This window comes from Mus pahari, chromosome 3, assembly GCF_900095145.1.
Source record: "Mus pahari chromosome 3, PAHARI_EIJ_v1.1, whole genome shotgun sequence".
Classification (NCBI taxonomy): Eukaryota; Metazoa; Chordata; class Mammalia; order Rodentia; family Muridae; genus Mus; species Mus pahari.
Window position 1 is genome coordinate 79077147 of NC_034592.1, and position 9925 is coordinate 79087071.

Below are 9925 nucleotides of genomic sequence, written 5' to 3' on the forward strand. Positions count from 1 at the left end.
TCAGTCTGTATTCCCACCTCCCTGCAGCCCCTGCTCGGTCCACAGCACTCTCCCTGCACGAGGTGACTGACTCTGAAGAGGATCTTTATATACTCCCCCAAGAATGCTTCTTAATTACAATGGATAACATCTTGACTTCAGAGTAGCAAACCCCAAAAGACCACGTGACTGAGAGAGAGGTTAAAGCCTCCTGTATCCGCGTTGGATGAAGCAGCTTCCCGCACTTCCTGCTTCAGGAAGGATAGGGCATCTCTTCTGGTTTGTTACCAAATACACACACACACACACACACACACACACACACACACACAATCTAACTGTGACTAGTTCCGATACACACCAAAGTTTAACAGTGACTGGAACACTAGACACACTCCAGTGTGAGTCCATTCTACCACGTGACTGCTTCATACTCCTCAGAGACCACAGAGGGGATTGTTCTAGATCAGACATCTGGCAGCTAAGTGATCATGTGGTCCTGGGCCAGGAAAAAGTAGTGTTTTCTATACAAGAACATGAGTGGGGCGGCTAGCTTGTGCTGTTATATTTATGCTAATCTCCTGACTCATATTGGATATGAAAGAAAATGTCCTTTTTTTTTTAGGAATACACACTGAGGGGTGACCTCTCCAGTGACCTAGGAATGGTGATGGGTACATGGTAGGGGAAGTAGCTATGTGGATACATGGCGAGCAAGTAGACATGATGTAAGGATGAAGAAGGGGGGTTCTTTATAGCACCTTTATGGCCTTTTTAAAAATCTGGGCTTATTTAAAAATTAAAAGCTATTCATAAACACAACTTCTTTTCATCCTTGTTTGGAGAAAGGGCAGGGAGAGAGGGGAAAGAGAGAGACAGAGAGAGGCCTGGCAGGCTCAGCTTCTGTGTGGACAGTTGTGTTTCCAACAGTCCTGCAGGGTGCTGGCAGAGAGAAGTGTTAACATTACTTCTGGCCCTACTCCAGAGAGGGCGGAAACAAGAAGTGGAAACTGGGAATGCCTGTACAGCCGAGGGGCCTGTGACAGGGAAGTACGGAACTGGCTTGGCCAGAAGTGGATCTGGTAAGGCTGTTGGGGTGGGCTTGGCTGAGTCTCAAGGACCGGGGCTCGCTCGCTCTCACTTTCTCTCCCACTACAGGGAAAGGTGACTCAAAATTCAGCTTTGACTTCCTATTAAACAAGCACTGTTCTGGGTCATTTACATATGTCACTGGACTAACCGGCAGGCCACTCCTCTTGACACTGGCTGAGAAGGGATGGGACAGAGGGGCTGCATAGAGCAGGAGAATGAAAGAGATGCGTCGTCTGACCATCATGCCGAACCACTCAAGATGCTGGCTGAACTGAGGATTTACAAAATTAACCAATGGCTATGGAACACTCAAAAACAAGAGCCAAAGGCTAAATGAAATCAGAAACCCCGGTGGGAGTAGGGCGGGTACCTACTGTCTGGGTCCAAAAGAAACTCGGGACAAACGGCTATCTGTGGTGTCTATTAGACTACCAAAGCGCATGCTGCCCTCCAGCCTCCAGTGACACAGCTACCAGCCGCTCTTCTCAGCTCTTCTCACTCGCCCCTACCCTAAACTTCTCTAGTTCATGAGCCTCCCTCCCCCCAGCTTCTCATTTTCTTATAACCCTGACATTTTAGCTATGTGATCTCTTGATCCCCTCTCTTTCTTTTGGCTTCCTCTCTTGGCTCAGACTCTCCGTCTTTCCCCATTGCCCTCCCCTCTTCCTCTCCTTCCATGGTCCATCCAGTCTGCTGGTCATCTTCCGTGTGCCACTTTCCCTCTCTGCCCTGGACTCCTCCACATACCTCTGGCTGTATTCCTCTTCATATCTATGATTAAAAAAATAAAACCTTCCCCCAACCATACCTTGGAACTGTCACGTTCCTGCTTTATCTGTCTGGTTCCCACTTACCTCTCGGAGGACATCTGCTACATAATATGAACCTTAACTTTGTTTCTCATGGACTGACTGAGATGGGGCCACTGCAGCCACCAGTCAGAGCCCTTGGGCACTAACAGAAGTCCCCAGGCCTTATAAGAAGCTAGGTCTCTAGGGATCGCCACTGACAGCCCAGCGGTGAACTAAGAGGCGACTCCTGTGCACTCTACATGGAGATCACAATACAGAGCTGAGGGCAGAGCCACTCCCAGAGAATCCCTAACCCTGAAGGCTCTCAGTGAGTCTGAGGTCTCCGTTCACATTCCTTGGTTAAATGGAAACATCTTAAGCTGAAGTCTTAGGTTTAAACAGCCCTCCAGAGGTTTCAGTAAAAATGCGGAAGCAGCTAGAAGCTAATTCCTTCCTCATTTCCTGGAAGAGCAAAATGCACAAAGGTAAACAGAACAACAAACGCAAGCTCCATCCTGTAAGCCCGAGACTCAAGCCCAGAAAGATGAGTGCAAACAAGAGCTCACCGGAAAGACACAATGATGAAATTATTATGCATGCAGGTAATCATTTGGGACAGAGAATGAAGGGCGGAGATTATAACAAGCTAGCCCAGGAGTGGCCAATTAAAACAAACACAAACAGGTAAAAACCCTCCAGCGGACAAGCCTATGGCTGGGCAGTTCCTCCCCAGCAGCTCTGGCTCAGGCATTCCTGGCATTTTGATTTCTATAGTTCCGGGGGGGGGGAGGGGCAGGGTCCCATGCACAGTAGGTGGTTTAGCAAGTAGGGTGTCCTTGAGGCTTATAGCCTGACCCCACTCTCTGCCTCCTGAGTGTGGATGCAAATGTTCAGCATGTGTTATTGAAAGAATAGTCATATATGTCTATTCATGTAGGACCACCAGTAGGCATGTTGTCTTCTATGGTGGGGGGGGGGGGGGGGGGCAGGGTCCCATGCACAGTAGGTGGTTTAGCAAGTAGGGTGTCCTTGAGGCTTATAGCCTGACCCCACTCTCTGCCTCCTGAGTGTGGATGCAATGTGACCAGCCAGGCTCCTGACCCCACTGCCATGTTTTCTTCATAAGCAATTGCATCATTCTTGACGGGCATTCAAAGTAAGTATGAAGTACATCTCCATGGGCTACTTGACTGGATTTGGAGTCACCTAGGAGACACACCTCTGAAAGTGTGTGTGTGTGGGGGGGTGTTTGCAGAGATGAAGACCCACCCTGAATGTGGGTGGCACCATCCCAAGGGCTGGGGCCTTGACTGAATAAAAAGGGGCAAAGAAGAAAGTGAGCTGAGCACCAGAGCTCCTCCCTGCTTCCTGACAGCAGGTGACACGTGACCCACTGTCTCATACTCCCACGCCAAGCCATCTCCACACCCTCAAACCAGGAGCCCAAACAAACCCTCCCTTCCTGGAACTGCCTTTTGTTGAGGGTTTTGTTACAATGATAAGAAAAGTAACTGATATGGTTGTGTTCTACCCACTAGCGACCAGCAGTGTGAGCCCCTACCCCAAACTGTAGCAAACAAGAAGTGACTAGACATTGCCACAAATCTTTGGGGACCAAGTTTCCCAAGGTCAGTGTTCTCTGCTGTAACATAGTAATCCAGATCTATTGATTATGCCACTCGCTACAGATCTGTGAGCACCAGAGGGGGATGGAGAAAACTCACTTTGAAAGGTAAGGTGAGACACAAGGATACAGAAAAAAAAGTAGCACAATAGCCCTCAGCAACAGACCCCACACGCAGGCTGCCCTTGCAGAGGACAGGGGTTCACTTTCCAGCACCCACATGGGGGCTCACAACCATCTGTAACTCTAGTGCCAGGGGACCCAGCTCCCTCTTCTGGCCTTCATGAGTATTGCACACACCTGATATATCTTAAAGCGCTTCCTTTAAACAGAGCTGTGAACACAAAACTCACAGGCATGTACATTTCTAAAGTGAATTAGCATAGACTAAAGACAGCCACACTAAAGCAAATGGGTGGGAAGGGCCATTGAGCCTACCAGATGCAAAACACTGACCAGAAAAGAAACTGTTGTCATGAATTAGATGAAAACTCCAAGCAACTAGTGATCGGTGGGGGGTGGGGGATTGGGGGGGAAACAGTCTGAAAAAGCTTCCACGAGGGAGAGCCACAAAGCAGAAATAGAAGCACAGTTAAGGAAAGCAAGACAAAGTAGGGTGGGGGCAGAGGCAGGGGGCTGTCGGGAGAGATGTAAGGACAGATAAAGGAAAGGCAGCTACGGGGTGGGGCGCGTTTGGAAGCGCCTAGCCAGAACCGAGCAATGGTAACAGGCAAGTGATCGGGAAGGGCATCTAATGCAGCAGAGTGAAGACAAGGCTGTCTTTAATTCCAGTGGAAATTACAGATACAGGAAAAAAGGGACAAAAGGGGAGCCAACGTACACATAATTAGAATTCCTAAAGAATAAAAGCCAAACAGTGAAACACAATACTTAAAATAGAGTGTGCGGAGATGCTCTTGAAACCAAAGATATAATAAATCTACCTGAAAGGCACACTGTGTGCCAGGGACTATGACCTAGAGCAACCAGTTCCAAGACTTCTAATAAAATTAACAGACTAGCCGGGCATGGTGGCGCACGCCTTTAATCCCAGCACTCGGGAGGCAGAGGCAGAGGCAGGCGGATTTCTGAGTTCGAGGCCAGCCTGGTCTACAGAGTGAGTTCCTGGACAGCCAGGACTACACAAAGAAACCCTGTCTCAAAAAAAAAAAAAAATTAACAGACTAAAAGGGGAATCAAAAAAAAAAATTCCTTTGACCAGCCAAGCCCACTCCCCGCCCCCCAAAATAAAAATGACTCATAAAAGGGATAAAATCAGACTGTCTGCTCAGCAGCCAGAACTGGACATTGGCTCGACACTCTCGGGGTGTTTAACTGTTGTATGTCTTCTTCGGATGATGACTGAGTCTTATGCCATTTTTCCCTTTAAATATTAAAGAATGTAAAACTGTGTATGGGTATTGCGCCTGTGTGTCTATGCACCCGGTGTGTACAGTACCCGTGGAGGCCAGCAGAGGGAGTTGGTTGCCCTGGGACTAGAGTTACAGACGGTTGAGCCTGTCTGTGGGTGCTGGGAGTTGAGCATCTCTCTGGCCCCCTTTGCCCACTTTTACTAGGAGCGCCTTTGCTGCAAAGTTGCAAATATTTCCTAAACATTATAGACACAATACCTATTTGGATATATGACTCAGAAATTTATCATCTCAATCTTGTAAAGTGTGTATTTATCTTTTTAAGGTGCTTTTTAATGTGTGTGTGTGTGTGTGTGTGTGTGTGTGTGTGTGTGTGTGTGTGTGTGGGTTAGAAGATAGCCTGTGCAAATCAAGTCTGTCTACCTGTGGGTCCCAGAGATGGGACTCAAGTCCTCAGGTTTAGAGGACCTTTGCATACACTTGCCAGCTTGCTGGTGCCTATTCGTTTACTTAATGGGATTCTTTGATGTATGAAAGCTTTTCATGTGTAAGCCCTGGGCCCTCCATGCAACCTAGGCTGTCCTGAACTCTCGATGCTCCTGCCTCAGCCTCCAGGATGCTGCAATTGTCGATACATGTCACTAAGCCCAGCGGAAAGGTTTGAATTCTGATTAAGTATGACTTTTATAGTGTTTTCTTTAATGGTTTGTGCATTTGGCATTGTACCTGAGATACCACCGGGGCAGAAGACTTGCTCCTATGTTTTCTTCTAAGAGTTTTACAGTTTTAGCTCCTATATTTTGTCTTTGGGGGGTTGGTTATTTTGTTAGCTTTTTATTTCTTTGTTTGCCCACTTTGAGTTAGTTTCTGTACATGCCGTGGAGCAAGGGCCCGTTGACTTTGGTCTATGGGTCTCCAGTTATTCCAGCAGCATTTGATGAAGAGATGCCATTCGCCCTCACCTTAGTTACTGATCTTGTTACTGTAACAGAGTATCTGGCAGAGGCTGCGTGAAGGAGGAAGAAATTCTTTTAGCTTACTGCTCATCGCAGTTTTCCATCATCATTACATCATTACATCATCACAGCAGGAAAGTCCGGGCTCGGGAGCTTTGAGGCGGCTTTGTCAAACTTCATCTGTAATCAAGACACAGAGAGCCATGAATACACTGCTCACTCTCTGCTTCTTATCCAGTCAAGTACTCCAGACCACAGGGCAGAGCTGCCCACACTTAGGATGAGTCTGCCCACTTGAGTTAACCGAGTAAGAAAATCCCTCACACACATGCCCAGAAACTGTTTCCATGGTGATTCTAAAACCTGTCACATTGACAAGTCAAAATGAACCTTCACACCCACCCAGTGACCTTGGCACTTTGGTAAGAGGATTGGCCATCGACATATGATTGTGGACCCTGGGTCCTATTTCCTTATGCCTTGCCTACCACCAAGCAGGTTGGGTTTCTGTAGTTTTTAGGTCATTTCTGAACTTGAGAAGGGTACCTTCCAACTTGGTTGTTTTTCTGTCTACTCAATGTTCCCTAGCGTTTACACGAACCTTAGAACCAGCATCGCCATTTGTGGACAGGTGTTAGAATGCTATAGCGTTCCATTGAATCTATAGGTCAGTGTGAGAATGAAATTGCATGTCAACAATATTAACTTTTCTAACCAATGAGCATGGAACCTTTCCATTTCCTTAGTTGTCTTTAATTTCTCTCAGCAGTGTTTTTATGGTGTTCACTGTTTCATTTTCATGTCTTCTTACTTAAATTTATTCCTAAATAATCTAATTTAATTTTAATTAAACAAATGCCATTAATTTTTTCTATGATTAAAATACTACAACTAAAAGCAACTTAAGGAAGAATGGCATACAGCTCCCCCCCCCCAGGGACCCAGGGATGGAGCCTGTCACGGGGGAGGGAGAGCAGCTGGAAACAGAGACCACATTGTGTGCATACATAGAGAGAGAGAGAGAGAACTGCCTGGTTTATGCTTTTTAATGCTGTCTTAAATTAGGTTCTTTTCTTGATTTTTCAGATTGTTCTTGGCTAGTGTGTAGAAATAAACCTTATTTTGTTTCCGAAAGACTAATTAGCGTGTAGTTTTATTGTTGCTTTTCTGGTGTTGTCTACATAGGGAGCCATAATCTGTGAGTGGAGATAGCGTCACTGTTGCCTCTCCAAGCTGGGTGACTTTTATTTATTCTTACGCTTAATGGTTCTAGCTGGAACGTCTAGTGCATTGTTCTTCATGGTCACAACAGGAAGCTCCCGGTGCCTCCTCACTTTGATATTAGATGTTGGGTTTTGATAAAGGTCCTTCAGGAGGTTTCTTTCCTTTCCTACTTCGACAAAGGCTTTGTTTTGTTCTGTGGAGACCGGGCGGGTGATAGATTCAGTTAAGTGATCTTTCCGGATGAACGGAGAGGCCAGGTGCTTTTTTTCCACAACTTTGCTCTATTGCTGGAGTATAACACACTGGGTGCTTTGTGTTATGTCAAATCACCTTTGCCTTCTGACTGGTTGCGCCATCCTTTCAGTATGTCATTGCTCTGCTTTGCATATGTTTGTTGAGGGTTTCTGCACGTAGAGAGTGACCTACAGTTTTTTCACAATGGCTTGGCTTTGCTGTCAGGGTTTTGCTGACCTCTTGACCTGAAGTGAGACGTGTTCCCTGGCATTCCACATTTTGGATGATTTTAAGAGAGAGAGAGAGAGAGAGAGAGAGAGAGAGAGAGAGAGAGAGAGAGAGAACACTGAAGCAGTCGAAGCCTTGACTTTTCTTCTCTGAAGGTTTTTCAATTGTTAATTCAACGCCTTTACTTGGTATAAGTATAAAATCAGCTTGGGTTTTAAAAATATATATATTTTCCACTTAAATCTCAATTTGCTTTGTTTTAGTTTTGTGACTCAGAGTCTCACTCTTAACCCCTGCCCCCAAGAAAAATCAGCCACACTGGCTCAAGAGGTATTTCAATCCCTGTAAGAGATGACCAAAGACAGCCATGCCAGGCAGGCACATAGAGTAACTGCAATGCTAGGGTATAAGTGCTATAAGTGCATAGTGCAAGTGCAATCCAGGCCAGTGAGCATCGAGCGTGATGACGAGGAGCAGTGTAATGACTCGAGTGCCACCCAAATCACATGAAAATATATAGCCATGATTAATAGCTGCACAGTAAATGCCCAAGCTATTCCATGCAACGTTAATTTCCACAACACATGGAGGTCAGCAGCATGCTAGTATCCACCTCTCCTGATGGATCACATGGAAAGAAGGATCAAAGCTAGTGTGCATCTGGGACAGTTCTGCAGAGCAAGAGGCCTCCATCACAGGGAAAGACCCTTTTTATCCTGAAATAGCCCAGAATAGCAGACAGCTTATCCCTCATTCTTCTAGGTTGAGGGTTGGTGAAGTCAAGTTACCTTTAGCCAGACTCGCTGGTGCATGCCTGTAATCCTAGCACCCAGGGTATGAGGCAGGAGAGTAACATGAGTCCAGGCCAGACTAGAATACAGAATAAGACCTGTGATGGTTTGTATATGCTCAGCCCAGGGCATGGCACTATTAGAGGGTGTGGCCCTGTTGGAGTAGGTGTGTCATTGTGGGTGTGGGCTTTAAGACCCTCATCCTAGCTGCCTGGAAGCCAGTATTCTGCTAGCAGCCTTTAGAGCTCTCAGTTCCTCCTATACCATGCCTGTCTGGATACTACCATGTTCCTGCCTTGATGATAACAGACTGAACCTCTGAACCTGTAAGCCAGCCCCAACTAAATGTTGTCCTTGAAAAGACTTGCCTTGACCACGATGTCTGTTCACAGCAGTAAAACCCTAAGAGAGAAGTTGGTACCAGGAGTGGGATATTGCTGTGATAGGCCTGACCATGCTTTTGTTTGGAAGAATGTGGATTTGGAGACTTAGGATGTGGACAGCAGTGGAATGGGTTAAGTCGGGCTAAATGGGCCATCCTAGTAGGAATATGGAAGACTTTGTTGCTGAGAGTAATTTGAACTGGCCCAAGAGGTTTCAGAGAAGAATTTCAGTCTGTGGCATAGAGACTGTTTTTGTGGTATTTTGGTGAAGAATGTGGCTGCTTTTTTTTTTTAATTATGAAGAAAAAGAAAGGGATACACACACACACACATAAAGAAGAAAGAAAGGGGGAAATTATGTAGGAAAGGAGAAGAGAAGGAAACAAAGAGTGGCGATGGGAACAAACTGGACCCATACATTTGAATGTTTGGTCACCAGTTGTATAACTGTTTGGGAGAGTCAGGAGATGTGTATGACCTTGTTAGAAGAGGGGTATCACTAGATTGGTCTTTGAGGTCTCAAAAGCCATTCTCAGTTCTCTGTCTCTCTCTTTCTATCTCTGTCACTCTCTGTCTCTCTGTCTCTGTTTCTCTGTCTCTATCTCTCTGTGTCTTTCTGTCTCTGTCTCTGTTCCTCTCTCTGTCTCTCCCCTCCCCCCATCCCAACTCTGGTGGATCAGGTGTAAGATCTCAGTCACAGCTGCAGTGCCATGCCTGCTTGCCTGTGCCATGCTTCCCACAATGATGGTTCCAGACTCTAGCCTCTGCAGCCATGAGCTCCCAGATTAAATGCTTTGTTTTATAAGTTGCCTTGGACATGCAGTCTTTTCACCAGAATAGGACAGTAACTAAGACAAGAAGGAAAGGGAGGAGGAGGAGGAGAAGCAGGGCAGAGAAAGGCAGAAGAGGAGGAGCGAGTTATCAATACAAACCTCTGCTCCTGACAAGGTGGAGGAGACCATGGGCGTGCATGTCAGTGTTCATGAGTCTGGATCCAGCATGGCAAGTATTATTTGCACATATGTTTTATTGCAGAAATTTTATGGTAGGCCAGGGTGGTCTGGGTGTGGTTTAACTTCATGGCTCAGAAAAAGAATGGGACAGATTTTAGGGGCTTACTACCAGTGTCTGTCGTAACCCATACCTTGGCCATTGCTTATCTGGGCATGCTTATTCTCCCATAGATAGGGCACACACAAGCCCTCCCTATGGGGGACATACAGCCCTTCCCTATGGGGGACATACAGCCC